Source organism: Delphinus delphis, chromosome 5 (genome assembly GCF_949987515.2).
Source record: "Delphinus delphis chromosome 5, mDelDel1.2, whole genome shotgun sequence".
Classification (NCBI taxonomy): Eukaryota; Metazoa; Chordata; class Mammalia; order Artiodactyla; family Delphinidae; genus Delphinus; species Delphinus delphis.
This window is the reverse complement of record NC_082687.1, coordinates 50,551,542-50,567,747: the sequence shown is the minus strand read 5'-3', so window position 1 is coordinate 50,567,747 and position 16,206 is coordinate 50,551,542. Positions and strand designations below refer to the sequence as shown.

The 16,206-nt window shown below is 37.6% G+C and overlaps 1 protein-coding gene across 4 annotated transcripts in view; it reads left to right on the top strand.

The window, feature by feature from the left end:
- Positions 1-16,206, top strand: part of SLC4A4 (solute carrier family 4 member 4) — a 356,040-nt gene that overhangs the window by 185,746 nt on the left and 154,088 nt on the right. The gene's annotated exons all lie outside the window — the stretch shown is intronic.

The following is a 16,206-nucleotide window of genomic DNA, read 5'->3' as shown; positions in this document are numbered from 1 at the left end:
CCAATAAATCGAGAGACAGGGTATTGGGGCAAGGAATAGCAACTTGATTCAGAAGTCCAGCAGACCAAGAAGATGGCAGACTAGTGTTCCAAAGAACCATCTTACCCGAATTAGAATTCAGGCTTCTTTTATATTAAAAGGGGAAGGGGGGTTGACTGGTTTTTGCAGACCTCTTGGTGCTGGCCAGACCCTGGAGCGGGTGTGATCTTTTGTTCTTACAGCCAACCACGTAGGGTCTGGTTACTGTCCATGTAAACCTTCAACAAGACAAATGTTATTTTCTGTTCTGCAACTTATTACCTCTATATGAATGAAAAGTGTTACGCTTTTGAAGGTCCAGCCTGGGAGGCAGAGGCTTGTCATTGCTATTATGTATATTTCAGGCTATAGGTAACATTCTTTTACTGTTTGACTAGACAAAAGTGCAGAGCCAGCATGACTAAGCACAAGCAACAGAGCACAAAGGTTAGAGCCAAAGCAATAGATCCTGTATGGAGTCAGGTTTGTTCTTCTGTTACACACCGTGCCTTTGCTCTCGCTCAGACACTCAAAGGTGTAGAGTGTTCAGGGCCACATATGTGATAGGGACATGATGGGCCCCAAAGGTCCTTGTTCCCTTCTCTCCTAGAGGCTGTCCTCTGAGTTGTGGGTGACCTGTGACCACCGATTGCCCAATGTGTATCAGCTAACTGGGTGTGCATCAGCAAGGCCATGAGGAGTTACCGCACCAGGAAGCTAATTGAATGGCTTTTCTCCAGGTCACATTTTGTGAGTGTAAATCAGTAGTTAGGAGGGGCTGCATTTGTAGCTGGAGGCCCAGAGAATGTGTCTATTACTCTTTTAAAGTTTTATATCTGTATCTATGTCTATATATAATACTAATAAACTATATCTGTATCAACATTGATAGCAACATTCGTATCTATATATTTATTTCGCTGCAGATGCAGGACTATGTTAAATAGCTTGCTTTTCTGCACATACTATTTTTTCCCCTGCATAGACTTTTTGATATAAGGGTTTTTGTTGACTAAAGCTATTGAGATGAATCTTTGATAATCAGACAGAGCCTTCAGGAAGATTTTCCTTGCCATCATTAAAAAAAAAAAATAGTGTAAATATTATTTCATGGAGCATGTTAAAACTACTCAAAAATTGATTTTAAACTCTTAAAAAAATCTTGATCTCCATGTTTATATTAAAAATTTGATTTAATTAAAATTCCCAAGATTGTCTACTAGTCAGTAATGTTTCAACTTAATCTCAGGTACTTCAAAATAATAAAAGTAGATTTAATTAACATTATCATATGATAAATAGACATATGTATTATGTTTTTTACTAAAGTGCTGTGTGCAAATGATTATGAAATTGAAGAGCACAGAGGACTTCTAATGAAAAAGAAACTCCTTTGCTTCATCTTCCTTGTTCCCAGACCTGCCCTTGTAGCAGTCACCTTTAACCCTTTAAGTTGTTTCTATTTTTTTCTTTTAGTTTTGTCATGGTTATCTTCATATAATTGGTTTATTTTGCTTTTTCTGATTTATCAGTCTTAGATGTTTCCTATTAATTTTTTCTTTGCTAGAAAAGATTTTACTTATTTTCTACAAACATTTTTCCTTCCTCCAAATACATTTGTGTCGTTATTCTTAGTTCCATTATTAATTACATTTGCAATTTTAGGTAATAAATCTACGTTTTATTTCTTTTTGTAGCAAGTATGGACAGAATCTTTTGACTTCTTACCTTGTCAGAAAAGGATATTGGCTTCCCTACCCTTCCTTGGCCCTCTCCTCACCAATTTTACTTTCAGATTTCTGTCACTGGTACTTCAATTTATTGTAAATATTGGTTAGATTTACATCCTTGTTAACTAGAAATACATTCTGTGCTTTATCAGTTGAATCTAAAGTCAGAAATTCATAAATAATATTTATATTATTATGACAATATGAAAATAATTTAAAGCTATATCATGGGTTATAATTACATTTTCTGTCTTGTACAGTTTTTTTTTTAACCTGGAGTTTTAAATTGCATTTTTTTTTCAAATTACCTATTGTTCCTGTATTCCCAAGCTCTTTCAATATGTCAATGGCACTAATAAACCCTGTAGATACTTCCTTCTCACAGGTCCCTCCCTCCTTGCTGTCTCCTCTCTATCCTACATTACCCTTCTGCTCCATAAGACACCATTGCCCCCAGACCTGCTGCACAGCTGCTCTTCTGGCATTTACTTTCATTGCTCTCCTGAGTTGGAGACCATGTATCTCTTTTTCTTAGTTTATTTTTTCATTTTTCCAAATTGCATTTCAAGTGACTTTGTATGAAAGGACATATAAAGGTTGACATTTTTTAGGGTTTTTTTTTTGGCCAAAAGTTTCCTTATTGTTTTTTACACTTGATTGATAGTTTGGATGAGTATAGTAATGTAGGTTGAAAATAATTTTTCTTCCAGAACTTTGAAAGCATAATTCCATTCTCTTCTTCCGTTTTGTGTTGCTTAAGAGAATTCCAAAGTGCAATTCTTACTGCTTTTCTCTCTAGACAGGAAATTTTAGGGTAGTCTCTTTGTTCTTGGTGTTGTGAAGTGTTGTAATGATTCATTTACATACAGGGCTGGATTTTGTGAGTGTGTGGTTTGTTTTGTTTATTTTTCCATAGGGACCCTTGTGATGTGAAGAAATATGTCCTTTATTTAGTTGTAGGATATTCTGTTTAATAATATTCTGTTTTTCATTTTCCTTCTTCTGGCTTAGTAGAACTCTTAATAGCCCTCCTAATTGGCCTTATGGATTGATCCTCCTCTGATCTTTTATCTCATATTTTTTGGATCTTTTCCCCCTCGACCATTACTTCTTTGGAAGATTTGCTTGATTTTATTTTCTAACCCATGTATATATACATATGTTGCAATCATATATAGTCTTTAAAAGTATAACTCGAAAGCATTTTCCTTGTTCTGTTTTTCTTAACATCCTATCCATGTTTTATGGATATAATATCTTGTCAGATCTCTCACAAACCAGTAAGAATTTTTATTTAAATGTTCTAAATTGTAATTCTTTTACTGAAGTTGTGGTGTTTTGGTTTTGTGTGGGTGTGTGTGTTTTAGTCTTGGGCTTCCTCTCTTAAACGTCTGATGATTCTCAATTGTCCATTTGTATTTAAGTAAGAGGATTTGTTTTAGATTGAGCAGGAATCGTCATCCTGAGGTGTCCCCTAAATTCTAGAGTTCAGAAGACTTTGCTGTGAGGTGCAAACTCCTGCACTGATTGCCCGGTCTTTTCTGAATCTCTCTGCAGCAGAGAGCCCTGTGGTGCCTCAGCTGCTGGGTGTGCTGCCCACTGGGGTCGTAGTAAACTTTTGGCGTATTGACTTTCCAAGAACTCATCCGTTTTCGCTTGCATCTTACTTGGGCCTCCATTGTACTTGGTCTCTTCCAGTGTGGCACTTCTTCAGAGTTTTGCATGGAAGACCCCTTTTTTGACTCCATACCTTTCTGTGTGTATTTTACACTGCCATTTCTATATAGTGCAAATAGTATCAGGGTCTAATACTCTTATCTGTTCTTTTTCTTCTAGAAAGTTTTTGAAATCTCTTGTCTCTGTTGTTCTTCTACCAGTTCTTTTAATTGATATGGTTTTATACTTTTTGGTTTTCACTACTTTTTAACCTATTGTTTTAAAAGTATCTAGGAAGGGAGAGGGATAAACTCATTTGCCAAGTTATATACTTAGTTGAACTGGTAGCCTTCTTAAATTGTTTTAAATTTAGACATTTCATCAATTCAGAGAATTTCTCCATTAATCTGACTTAGTGAAATTTTACTATATCTTGGATCTGGTATTAACATATAGATTCAAGAGAGCAGGCCCAAATTAGGAAATCAGACACTGGTACCTGTTCTTGGAATGATGTGGCTGCGGGGACCTATTGAAATTCCTCAACTTGGCCTAAGGGCATTTAGTAAAATCACTTTGGTTCAATGCCTTTTTGGAATGAAGACAGTGAGATGTTTGTTTTGTTCTGTCATAATCTTCCATCAGTCTTTCTCACTTACCCTTTTACTGACTAGCATAGTCTTGCGATGGCATTGTTCTTTTCTTTTTCTATTTTCATGAGATAAGGTCAAAAATTATTTTATGTACTTCCACCTATATTCTTTAGACAGAATAACTTTTGGTTCATAGTATTATATTGTGCGTGTGTGCGTGCACAGGTGACACACAAAGAGTTACAAATACTGTATGTGATCACAAGGACCACAGATTCCCTGAAGTCCTTTATGGGGACTTTCCTATTTTAATAAATTTTCTAGTCCTTGTTTGTTTCTGAACTTTTTTCCTCAGCTGAGTAGAGATTTTTAAAATGTTATGTGTATGTGTGTGTTGTGTGTGCACAGAAAGGGAATGAAATGCCTTTTAAAAATTAAACTCCTATTTTAGATCATAATAAAAATTAAATATCATGTGCAATATTATTAGAATGGGAGTCACTAGGGTTAGAGCATTTTGCTTTTGATGGTTGAAATTTGAAAAGACTTATAAGAGATGAATGTTGCGTATTTGACATTGAGATGTCTAAGACCTAACGTTGAATCTTGGGAAAAGTCCACAGAGTAGTTCAGAAAATTCAAAAACAGGAGAGAATAGGATCAAGGAAGTTGAGGATGGGTAGATTACAAAGGGCCACGTGGACAGCAGAGGTCTCAAAATAATAGAGAATGGTCTTTAAGAAAGAGAATAGTCTTTGTGTTTGCTCTGCTCTGGTCTGGCCTCTGCACACTTCCAGCTCTCTCTATAAGGATGTCTTCTCCATCATCCTTACCCCGTATATTAGGGATGACTTCAGCTTTTGATTAGAGCTTGACCCAACTACTTTGATAGTTATCTGGATCTTTTGATGTATTCTTCCTTTCTCCAAATTTGCTTTACTTTCCAAGCTGATCACTTTCTTTGAGTTATTTCTGTTCCCCCAGACTTTTCTCTTCCCAAGCCTCTCCTTTCCTTTCAGTGAGGTCGTGACACCTTCTCGTATTTCTCCTCTCATTCTCATCTGATTCTTCTTGCACACGGGGTTTCCTATTCTCCCTTTCATTGCTTCTTACCTCTGTTCCCACTGCTGACTGACTGACAGGCTGTTACCCAGTTTGGCAGGGCCTTTCCATTCTGTTAGTTCTGGGCCAGCTACAAACTTCTTCCTTATTTACTCTAAGGCTTTCCAAGTCTAAAGTTTCTTGGAGTGTGCACACAGCATCTCCCTCCATAGGAAATAGAGTTTGAACAGTAGTGTTTATAGTAGTAACTCCAAATGGAAGTAAAATGATACCCAGTTGCTATTATTCATTCATTCACAAATATTTATTAAGTGCCACTAGTGCCAAGCTCTGAGGCTATAACTGTGAGCAACACAAACCAAGGGCCTTGGCTCTGGACTCTTGGAGTTTATATTATATTAAATTATGAACAAACAAACAACAGAAATCCTCTAAATAAAACAAAATAATTAAAAATTGTACAAGCGAAAATATCCAAACTGATTTTCTGTTAGTTATGAAATTCTTTCAAAGAGCTCTTTCTGGTAATATTTTAAACTTTCCTTAGTCTAATATATATATATATATATATATATATATATATATATATATATATTTTTTTTTTTTTTTTCTTCTGTACGCGGGCCTCTCACTGCTGTGGCCTCTCCCGTTGCGGAGCACAGGCTCCGGACGCGCAGGCTCAGCGGCCATGGCTCACGGGCCTAGCCGCTCCGCGGCATGTGGGATCCTCCCAGACTGGGGCACGAACCCGTGTCCCCTGCATCGGCAGGCGGACTCTCAACCACTGCACCACCAGGGAAGCCCCCTAATATTTATATTTTAAATATTTCTGTATTTTATTTAGAGGTGGGCAATGACACTGGGTTGGAGGTCTTGATGACATGCTTATTTTTAAATTATTTTTGGTGGGGACAGCTCTTGATGGTCTGTTGCTATGGAAGATTAGGAAACTGATCTGACAAAATGCAAGCTTATCCCAGCCATTCCTTCTAGACTTTCTCAGTCAAACTCATTGTGAGTATCCCAAGTGATTTATTCTCCTTGTTGCATTATATTCCTGTTTTTCGTGGTTGAAATTGGAAGAAATTGCAGTTGGAGTACCTTGAAAGGTACAAAACTAATATGGAAATAATGGAGAATTGGCTGTATGTACATTGTGGAATTTTACAGACACCTTGGCTATGACTATGAATTAGGACATTCAGAAGCATGTGGCATTATTGCTTTTATAATTACTTTGCTATTGCTTTTAGCATCCTTTCTTCTTTGTCACAGAGCTGTGGTTTGGGGCTACTATTTAATCACTCTGGCAAGCAGATTAGCTGAATTCAATCTTTTTCTCCTTTTCTTTATGAAAATGAAAAAGTAAAGATATGCAAACTCCATCTTTGGGAACAGCTAGATTGGAAACCAAGAACATTTCTGCCTTAAGCATCCTTGGTGGTTTTTATATTGCATGTAATTGGCATGGAAATAGAATATATTCTTTGCGGTTATACATTATATTTTCTCTTCATTAGAAATGATGATGTTTGTATGTTTATTTATGTAAATAACATAGAGAGACCCACCCCCCCCCCCAGAGGTAATGGGATTGGTATTATGAGATACAGATTGAAATTACAGTTTTACCACTTGCTGTGTGATCATGAACTTAACCTCCTTGAAGTTCATTTTATGTATAAAGTGGTAATAATAATACTAATCTCAAAGTGTTTATGTGAGGATTAAGTAAGATAATGTAAGTTAACGTACTTATACTCAAAAAGATGAGTTGACCCTTAATCTTAGGTATACACATTTTCTAGTAGATTTGTTATGTCAACAAAGGGGGAAAAGAGTATCAATGAGTCAGCGGGGGTACAGAGAATATATTGTATAGGCTTATTATAAGGGTATGATATGGGGGGTCAGTTTATGTGCATTGCATGGCATACATCTTTACATTTTTACCCAATATGTACACATACAAGTATCATCACCTTTCTATGCTGTACATTCTCCTCACTCCTTTTTATTGTATATAATAGATACAATTGCAAAGGACTTTATGAATTGCTACATGTGTGCTAAAGAATAGCAATGATTTTCAAACTTAGTACAGAATGCAATTAATGTTTATAGAAGACAGTATGTACCTGCCAAGTGGGTACTTTGAAAATGAAATTGTTTTTGATTGTGTGAAACTGCTTGAAAATGTACTTCTCAAAATCTTTCTTTTTCTTATGGCCAAAATACAGTGATATAGAAATTAATTATGATTATACACTCGAGGCTGGTTCTTCTTCTTTTTCTTCTTTTTATAAAAATAAAATTTAAAGAAACAAAGTTTCGAGATTGGTTCAAAATGGTGGAGTAGAAGGACGTGCTCTCATTCCCTCTTATGAGAGCACCAGAATCACAACTAACTGCTGAACAGTCATTGACTGGAAGACACTGGAACTCACCAAAAAAGATACCCCACATCCAAAGACAAAGGAGAAGCCACAATGAAATGGTAGGAGGGGCACAATCACAATAAAATCAAATCCCATAACTGCTGGGTGGGTGACTCACAAACTGGAGAACACTTATACCACAGAAGTCCACCCACTGGAGTGAAGGTTCTGAGCCCCACGTCAGGCTTCCCAGCCTGGGGGTCCGGCAACGGGAGGAGGAATTCCCAGAGAATCAGACTTTGAAGGCTAGCGGGATTTGATTGCAGGACTTTGACAGGACAGGGGAAATAAAGACTCCACTCTTGGAGGGCACACACAAAGTAGTGTGCGCCTCAGGACCAAGGGGAAGGAACAGTGACCCCATGGGAGACTGAACCAGACGTACCTGCTAGTGTTGGAGGGTCTCCTGCAGAGGCAGGGATGTGGCTGCGTCTCACTGTGAGAACAAGGACATTGGCAGTAGAAGTTCTGGGAAGTACTCCTTGGTGTGAACCCTCCCAAAGTCCACCATTAGCCCCACCAAAGAGCTCAGGCAGGCTCCAGTGTTGGGTCACTTCAGGCCAAACAACCAACAGGGAGGGAACCCAGCCCCACCCATCAGCAGACAAGCAGATTAAAGTTTTACTGAGCTCTACTCACCAGAGCAACACCCAGCTCTACCCACTACCAGTCCCTCCCATCAGGAAACTTGCACAAGCCTCTTCCATAGCCTCATCCACCAGAGGGCAGACAGCAGAAGCAAGAAGAACAACAATCCTGCAGCCTGTGGAACAGAAACCACATTCACAGAAGGATAGACAAGATGAAAAGGCAGAGGGCTATGTACCAGATGAAGGAACAAGATAAAACCCCCAGGAAAACAAATAAATGAAGTGGAGATAGGAAACCTTCCAGAAAAAGAATTCAGAATAATGATAGTGAAGATGATCCTGAACCTTGGAAAAAGAATGGAGGCAAAGACTGAGAAGATGCAATAAATGTTTAAGAAAGACCTAGAAGAATTAAAAAACAAACAAACAGAGATGAACAATACAATAACTTAAATGAAAACTACACTAGAAGGAATCAATAGCAGAATAACTGAGGCAGAAGAATAGGTAAGTGACCTTGAATACAGAATGGTGGAATTCACTGCTGTGGAACAGAATAAAGAAAAAAGAATGAAAAGAAATGAAGACAGCCTAAGAGACCTCTGGGACAACATTGAACGCAACAACATTCACATTATAGGAGTCGCAGAAGGAGGAGAGAGAGAGAAAGGACCCAAGAAAATATCTGAAGAGATTATAGTTGAAAACTTCCGTAACATGGGAAAGAAAATAGCCACCCAAGTCCAGGAAGCACAGAGAGTCCCATACAGGATAAGCCCAAGGAGAAACATGCTGAGACACATAGTAACCAAATTGGCAAAAATCAAAGACAACGAAAAATTATTGAAAGCAGCAAGGGAAAAATGACTAATAACATACAAAGAACCTCTCATAAGGTTAACAGCTGATTTCTCAGCAGAAACTCTACAAGCCAGAAGGGAGTGGCGTGACATATTTAACGTGATGAAAGGGAAGAACCTACAACAAAGATTACTCTACCTAGCAAGGATCTCATTCAGATTTGATGGAGAAATCAAAAGCTTTACAGATAAGCAAAAGCTAAGAGAATTCAGCACCACCAAAACAGCTCTACAACAAATGCTAAAGAAACTTCTCTAAGTGGAAAACACAAGAGAAGAAAAGGACCTGCAAAAACAAACCCAAAACAATTAAGAAAATGGTAATCGGAACATACATATCAATAATTACCTTAAATGTGAATGGATTAAATGCTCCAACCAAAAGACACAGGCTTGCTAAATGGATACAAAACAGGACCCATATATATGCTGTCTACAAGAGACCCACTTCAGACCTAGGGACACATACAGACTGAAAGTGAGGGCATGGAAAAAGATATTCCATGCAAATGGAAATCAAAAGAAAGCTGGAGTAGCAATACTCATATCAGATAAAATAGACTTTAAAATAAAGAATGTTACAAGAGACAAGGAAGGACACTACATAATGATCAAGGGATAAATCCAGGAAGAAGATATAACAATTATAAAGATATATGCACCCAACATAAGAGCACCTTAATACATAAGGCAACTGCTAACAGCTCTAAAAGAGGAAGTCAACAGTAACGCAATAATAATGGGGGACTTTAACACCTCACTTACACCAATGGACAGATCATCCAAACAGAAAATTAATAAGGAAACACAAGCTTTAAATGACACAATAGACCAGAGACATTTAATTAATATTTACAGGACATTCCATCCCAAAACAGCACATTACACTTTCTTCTCAAGTGTGCATGGAACATTCTCCAGGATAGACCACATCTTGGGTCACAAATCAAGCCTCAGTAAATTTAAGAAAATTGAAATTATATCAAGCATCTTTTCTGACCACAATGCTATGAGGTTAGAAATCAGTTACAAGGAAAAAAACCTAAAAGACACAAACACATGGAGGCTAAACAATATGTTATTAAATAACCAAGAGATCACTGAAAAAATCAAAGAGGAAATAAAAAAATACCTAGAGACAAATGACAATGAAAACTCGATGATCCAAAACCTGTGGGATGCAGCAAAAGCAGTTCTAAGAGGGAAGTTTATAGCAATACAATCCGACGTCAAGAAACAACAAACAGCTCAACTAAACAATCTAACCTTACACCTAAAGGAACTAGAGAAAGAAGAACAAACAAAACCCAAAGTTAGTAGAAGGAAAAAAATCATAAAGATCAGAGCAGAAATAAATGAAATAGAAACAAAGAAAATAGGAGCAAAGATCAGTAAAACTAAAAGCTGGTTCTTTGAGAAGATAAGCAAAATTGATAAACCATTAGCCAGCCTCATCAAGAAAAAGAGGGATAGGACTCAAATCAATAAAAAATGAAAAAGGAGAAGTTACAACAGACACCGCAGAAATACAAAGCATCCTAAGAGACTACTACAAGCAACTCTATACTGATAAAATGGACAACCTGGAAGAAATGGACAAATTCTTAGAAAGGTATAACCTTCTAAGACTGAACCAGGAAGAAAGAGAAAATATGAACAGACCAGTCACAAGTACTGAAATTGAAACTGTGATTAAAAATCTTCCAACAAACAAACGTCCAGGACCAGATGGCTTCACAGGTGAATTCTATCAAACATTTAGAGAAGAGCTAACACCCATCCTTCTCAAACTCTTCCAAAAATTGCAGAGGAAGGAGCACTCCCAAACTCATTCTATGTGGCCACCATCACCCTGATACCAAAACCAGACAAAGATACTACAAAAAAAGCAAATTACAAACCAATATCACTCATGAATATAGATGCAAAAATCGTCTACAAAATACTAGCAAACAGAATCCAACAACACATTAAAGGGATCATACACCATGATCAAGTGGGATTTATCCCAGGGATGCAAGGATTTTTCAGTATACGCAAATCAATCAATGTGCTACACCATATTAACAAATTGAAGAATAAAAACCATATGATCATCTCAATAGATACAGAAAAAGCTTTTGACAAAACTCAATACCCATTCATGATAAGAACTCTCCAGAAAGTGGGCATAGGGGGAACCTACCTCAACATAATAAAGGCCATATATGACAAACCCACAGCAAACATCATTCTCAATGGTGAAAAACTGAAAGCATTTCCTCTAAGATCAGGAACAAGACAAGGATGTCCACTCTCACCACTCTTACTCAACATAGTTTTGGAAGTCCTAGCCATGGCAATCAGGGAAGAAAAAGAAATAAAAGGAATCCAAATTGGAAAAGAAGAAGTAAAACTGTCACTGTTTGCAGATGACATGATACTATACATAGAGAATCCTAAAAATGCCACCAGAAAACTACTAGAGCGATTCAATGAATTTGGTAAAGTAGCAGGATACAAAATTAATGCACAGAAATCTCTTGCATTACTATACACTAATGATGAAAAATCTGAAAGAGAAATTAAGGAAACACTCCCATTTACCATTGCAGCAAAAAGAATAACATACCTAGGAATAAACCTATCTAGGGAGACAAAAGACCTGTATGCAGAAAACTCTAAGACACTGATGAAAGAAATTAAAGATGATACAAACAGTTGGAGAGATATACCATGTTCTTGGATTGGAAGAATCAATATTGTGAAAATGACTCTACTACCCAAAGCAATCTACAGATTCAATGCAATCCCTATCAAATTACCAGTGGCATTTTTTACGGAACTAGAACAAAAAATCTTAAAATTTGTGTGGAGACAAAAAAGACCCCGAATAGCCAAAGCAGTCGTGAGGGAAAAAAACGGAGCTGGAGGAATCAGACTCCCTGACTTCAGGCTATACTACAAAGCTACAGTAATCAAGACAATATGGTACTGGCACAAAAACAAATATAGATCAGTGGCACAGGATAGAAAGCCCAGAGATAAACCCATGCACCTATGGTGAACTAATCTATGACAAAGGAGGCAAGGATATACAATGGAGAAAAGACAGTGTCTTCAATAAGTTGTGCTGGGAAAACTGGACAGCTACATGTAAAGGAATGAAATTAGAACACTCCCTAACACCATACACAAAAATAAACTCAAAATGATTAAAGACCTAAATGTAAGACCAGACACTATTTAACTCTTAGAGGAAAACATAAGAAGAACACTGTTTGACATAAATCACAGCAAGATCTTTTTGGATCCACATTCTAGAGTAATGGAAATAAAAAGAAAAATGAACAAATGGGACCTAATGAAACTTAAAAGCTTTTGCACAGCAAAGGAAACTACAAACAAGATGAAAAGACAACCCTCAGAATGGGAGAAAATATTTACAAATGAATCAAGGGACAAAGGATTAATCTCCAAAATATATAAACAGCTCATGCAGCTCAATATTAAAAAAACAAACAACCCGATCCAAAAATGGGCAGAAAACCTAAATAGACATTTCTCCAAAGAGACATACAGATGGCCAGGAAGCCCATGAAAAGCTGCTCAACATCACTAATTATTAGAGAAATGCAAATCAAAACTACAATGAAGTATCACCTCATACCAGTTAGAATGGGCATCATCAGAAAATCTACAAACAACAAGTGCTGGAGAGGGTGTGGAGTAAAGGGAACCCTCTTGCACTATTGGTGGGAATGTAAATTGATACAGCCACTATGGAGAACAGTATGGAGGTGCCTTAAAAAACTAAAAATAGAATTACCATATGACTCAGCAATCCCACTGCTGGGCATATACTCAGAGAAAACCGTAATTCAAAAAGACACATGCACCCAAATATTCATTGCAGCACTATTTACAATAGCCAGGACATGGAAGCAACCTCAATGCCCATTGACAAATGAATGGGTAAAGAAGATGTGGTACATATATACAGTGGAATATTACTCCGCCATAAAAAGGAATGAAATTGGGTCGTTTGTAGAAACGTGGATGGATCTAGAGACTGTCATTCAGAGTGAAGTAAATCAGGAAGAGGAAAACAAATATCGTATATTAACGCATATATGTGGAACCTAGAAAAATGATATAGATGAACTGGTTTGCAGGGTAGAAATTGAGACACAGACATAGAGAACAAGCGTATGGACACCAAGGGGGGAAAGCCGCGGTGGGGTGGGGATGGTGGTGTGATTAATTGGGAGATTGGGATTGACATGTATACACTGATGTGTATGAAATGGATGACTAATAAGAACCTGCTGCATAAAAAAATAAAATTCAACAATAATAAATAAATAAACAAAGTTCCTTTGGACCGAGACCAGTTATGAGATGTTCATTCACCCTGGATATTAGATAGAAAAGGCCTATTAGTGGTAGCTTTGAGTAGGTGAATCATCACTTGCACAATAAGTAGTATGGTTTGGGGTAGGCTTGTATTTCACCTTTTTGTTACAAGGTGACATTTGCCTCTGCTACCCCCACTCACTCAAGATTGCAGTATAATGAGTTCACATCATAGGTTAAAACTCTAGAAAGCACTGACTTATCCTGACAATGTGTCTTGTTGACTGTTAGGTGCAAAATATCCACAGTAGAACATTGTTAGGGTCCTGTTGTGTAAGTTTCCCAGGTTTGCTAAAGTGCCACACGGAAATTTCTGATTCCCAGATATAATCTGGTTTGTAATATCTTGTCCTTGTCTTCTTTGATTTGGGTGATATGTTTCTGGAAAAGTCTGATTAAACAGTGAGTTCTGTTAACAAAGTTATTTATTTATTTGACTGTGTAGGCGAGGATTTAGAGGAAGGGCCATGTATGATCTTTTTGTGTGTGTTTATGTGGCAAGGATGCTAACTTAATGATTTGCTTGAGATATGATAGTTTGGAGCAGTGGCTTGGAGGAGGACAAGTTTATCAGAGCTACCTCTCTTGCTACATCAAGTTATATGTTTCTTTCAATTCAGTTCTGACCCGGACACAGCCTCCGGTTAAGATAACTGATTTATGTAGAGCAGTGGTTCTCCAACTTTAGCTTGCTTCAAAATCATTTCAAAGGTTTGTTAAAACCCACCTTGCTAGACCCCTTGCCCAGAGTTTGATATAGTTGGTCTGGGGTGAGTTCCAAGAATTTACATTTCTAACACGTGCTCAGGTGATGCTGATACTGCTGGTCTGGGAACAACACTTTGGCCACCACTGATTTAGAACATTGGGAAGCTTTTGTCCCTGGTTCAGGGTGTTGCAGGGTAGGGGTGGAGAGTTTGATAGGGAGGGAGATGGGAAAAGATGCAAGAATGCGGATCATCTTGCTTAAGGTTTACCTAAAAGTGTTGACTTCTGAATTCTTTCAGTGTAGTACAAAGTTAAACATCAGTGAAGCTGTTAATATTACTTTTATTAATGAGAATCAGATAAGGTTGGGAGGAACAATAGATGTGATTGTTTCTTAACCTTGGCCTCCTCTTCCCCATCTGGTTCCTGCAACTTCCTTATCCCTGTGCCTCCCTACTCCCCCATATAGTACAAATATAGATAGCCATCCTATAACTGTCTTTCAGAAATGAGAGAAATGAGACAGTATATGAGGCTTCTTGGAAAAGTTGTGACATCAGTTAGGATTACCATTATAATGGAAACTTTATTCATTTGGCTTCTACTTATTCATATTTTGCAGCAATTAGGACAGTGCTTGAGTTGAAATGTACCTTTGTAGTATTTATAAAGAATTTCCAAAGCAAATCAGGGAGTTTAGAATATTGCCCAGGAAATTTAAATTACTTAATGAAAAATTGCTTTCAAATTCATTTCAGTATTGCTGCTTATGTACAATTGATTTAATAATTAGAAATCAATCTCATCTATTCATTTACATAAGTTGCTTTTAACTTATGATTAAGGGTTTGCTAAGACTTCATTGCACTAAGAATATCTAGTTCAGACTTTTATGCAGGTAGAATTTTCACCCATTTAGTCCAAAAGACTAGTTTTATTTTCTAATGTAAAGTATAAAATTGTATGTACTCATCATTTCCTTAGTTTCAAGCCCAGCATTATTTGGAGGCATTCTTGTTTGGGCCTGGTGTCTTGGTGTCTTTTGTGTTGAGTGGACACTAGAAACCTAGTACGTGGTTCAGAGAAGAGAATGTGGCTTTCAAAGAGCTTCTTTTAATTTTGCTCATAAAGCAGTTTTTCACATGTTACTTTCCTTTGAAGAATGCCCTGTGCTCAGATTTTCCTAGAATAAAACATTCTACCAGGTAAAGTGTTTAAGAGATCTAGGCCATGCTTACTCAATGAAATGCAGCAGAGTGGAAAATATCCTGTTTTGCCAACTCAAGAAAATTGATCTAGTAGTTAAAGACAATTATATTATTTAAAGAGCTGCTGTTATATAGACGTTAAATTATTAGGGGGTAGATTTGAGTCTCTTGCAAAATTATGTGTAGAAGGTTTGGTCTGAAGGAATGGAAATCCGTAATCTAAAGAATTATGTGGAAGTAAATGTGAAGCTGTGTTCGAACCTTGATGCTTGTTTTTCAACCCTTGTCCTCTTGGTGTGAAGACCAGCCTGAGTCAGATCACAGGGGATTAAATGGTGAACCCATTACTCAGCACACTGCGGGGGCGGGGGGGGGGGTGGCTAAACACCCTGGCTTTGAAGAATTACTCTTTTGCTTAGTAAGCCTGGAAATTTCAGGTTCACCTGCAGAATGAAAGCTCAGTATTTTGTTGATTAACCAGTCTATTTGAAAATGGTCTATCCCTCTTCTAGATGTCCCTCCTCTCTGTTCTCATATAACCATGTCTGAAGTCACTGGCTGGATTGCCAATGGATTTTACCTGCAGCAGCTTTACAGCTGGGGAGCTTGGTTCCCATGGAGTATTCCTGATGAAATCCATCGCTTGACTTGAATAAGAAGTTTGGCGTGTTAAGGGGAAGAAGGGATACACTTACTTTAGTCTGGCAAATGGGAATGCAGGAAATAAGGGGAGCTGTGATAACACTGCTTTGAGGCAAAGAATTGGGATTCTGGATCAGATGCCCATTACGGAGAAATATTCTTGATCAAAGTGTTAGGCAGAGAATGGAGTGCAGATGGCTTTTTGGGTTGATCAGAGCAAGTGGTGCCCTAGGAAGGACTGCAGAGGCTGGGGGAGAGGAGGTCCAGGCCTTTTTTTCCCCTGGCGCTGGCTCTACTGAGATGAGG